Here is a 2,444-nt window from a genome sequence, read left to right on the forward strand (position 1 = left end):
AAAAAAAAAAAAAAAAGGAATGAAGATAAAAAAATTATTTTATAGAAAAAAATGTATGCTTTAGTGAATTTTTTACTAAAAAAAGATTATTTTATCAGTCATGAGTTTTAAAAGAGATGAAGATAAAAAAAAATTAGTCTTAGTTTATATATTTTAGTATTCTGTGAGTATTCACTCTTTGATTTGCTATTTAGTCTCATTTTAATAATAAATACAAATAAAAAATTATTACATGCATATTTATATTTTATATTTTATATTTTATTCATCAAAATTATGATGCTATCACTATTATTTATCCAATAAATTAATTATAAAATACAAATAGTTTTTATTTTTTGGCATAAGACAACAAAGTTGCACAAATAAAAAAAATTCATTTAGCTAGAACCTCAAATGCAAATCAGCAGCAAAGAACACAACCCATGTTCTAAACTCTCCGAATCTCCTTTGTATGATTTAGTGAACTTTTGGCTAAAAATAAATTATTTTATTAATTATAAATTTTAAAAGAAATGAGAATTAAAAAAATTAGTCTTAATTTATATAATTTAATAATTTGAGTATTGTATTTTTTTTATTTGTAATTTGGTCTCACTTTTAATAATAAATACAAATAAAAAATTTATTACATGCATATTTATATTTTTTAAATTATATTGTAAAATGATAAATTAAATTTTTTTATTTATGATATCATTTAAATAGTATATACCATTAATTATTTGTTTTGTAATTATTTTTTTAGATAAAGATTAGTTTTATTATTTGTTTTCATACTTAACGTAAACCGCTGCTGCTTCTAATGGTTTACACACGTGTCCCAATGCACATAAATCACTATTGGTAGTAGCGGTTTATGACCAACCATAATCATGCAGAAACTGCAGCAGATAATAGCGGTTTCCATGCTGCCACAACTCAACATAATTCGTGGTTGGTATCAGCGGATTATGTGTTTGTGTAAACTACTATTGCCAATAGCGGTTTCCATAGATATGTAAAACAATGCATTTACGTTTTCGTTTTGAAAACAATGCATTTACATCATTTTAAAAGTGAAACAATTTATTCAGGTGAATTATCTAAAAAATATGGGTCAAAACTCCATTGATGATAAAATTCAGCATATTTTACTAACTTCCCAATATTATTGGTAAAATTAATCATTACTATTAGCAATGCTTGAGTCGTGAATAAAATACGTGACCAAAATTCAATAATAATAAAAAAAAATTACAAACAGTCGAGTTGTGGATAAAGTTTTTTTCTGATCCCATTATAAACATTGACAATATAAAACCAAATAATATCAAATTTTTTAGAAACTAGATAAATAATAAAGATACAACTTTATTCAAAATTTAAAACAATAACATAAAATGAGATCAAAATGAATAATTGTGTGAATTTTAAGAATCAAAATAAAAATTAAGTCATTATTGATAATGAACGAATCTAGTAAAGAAGCGTATAATAAATACATATAAATTGTTGATCTTATTTACTTACCGAGGGAAGCTATAATAAGGAGAGTTTTATATAAACATTTTTTTTAGATGTGCAAAGGCATTGCCTATTTTCTAAATTCTAAGTCCAAGTATATAGTTATTTTCAAAGAAGATTGATATATATTTGAGACACAGTCAAACTTTTTCAACTGAAATTTCTTTCTAAAAATTAAATATGAATTTCTTTTGAGACCATATATAATAATTATAAAGAAAATAGGTCCCACAAATGATTTAAAAATGTTGTGGAGGGAATGATGAGTGTTAACGCGGTGAGGGAATCTGCACGTGATAGAGAGGGGAATGGATGATGATTAGGGTTAGGGATATGCATGGTGATTTGGTGGCAGTAGCTACCTATATTGGATCGAATGAAGCCATGAATTGAAGTGATTCAATTATTCCATTATTCATAAGCATCGAAAACTGCGACGGATGCGTCAAAGGTTGTTTAGCTGTCAATCCCTCCAAACTCTCACGGGCTCCATTCCATCTTATTCTCTTTCTCGTTTTTTTTTTTTTATGGTATTTTTTGTTTCGACATCACAAAAATTAATTTATTACAAATTATATTTTTATTTAAATATTTATTATTAATCAATAAATTACTATATATATAAAATAAAATTTAAATTTTTATCATTTACTTAAATAAACTAATAACTATTAAACCAACTAAATTGATTATCTTATTCTCTTTCTCTAATCTTCTTTTTACAACTACACATGAAGAATCTATTTTCATCGATTTATATTCTCAATTTTTTGTGTGTTTCTCATAAATGTCCTTTCACATTATTATCCACTTGCCAGCTCATTAAAAAAAAATTTAAGTGGGTTCATCAGTTATATAAATAGTTAAGATTAAAAAATATCGGTATTAATTTAAATAAAAACGATATTATATTGTCAGTAAATATTATTATTTTTAAT

This window comes from Arachis ipaensis, chromosome B02 (assembly GCF_000816755.2).
Source record: "Arachis ipaensis cultivar K30076 chromosome B02, Araip1.1, whole genome shotgun sequence".
In the NCBI taxonomy this organism is placed as follows: domain Eukaryota; kingdom Viridiplantae; phylum Streptophyta; class Magnoliopsida; order Fabales; family Fabaceae; genus Arachis; species Arachis ipaensis.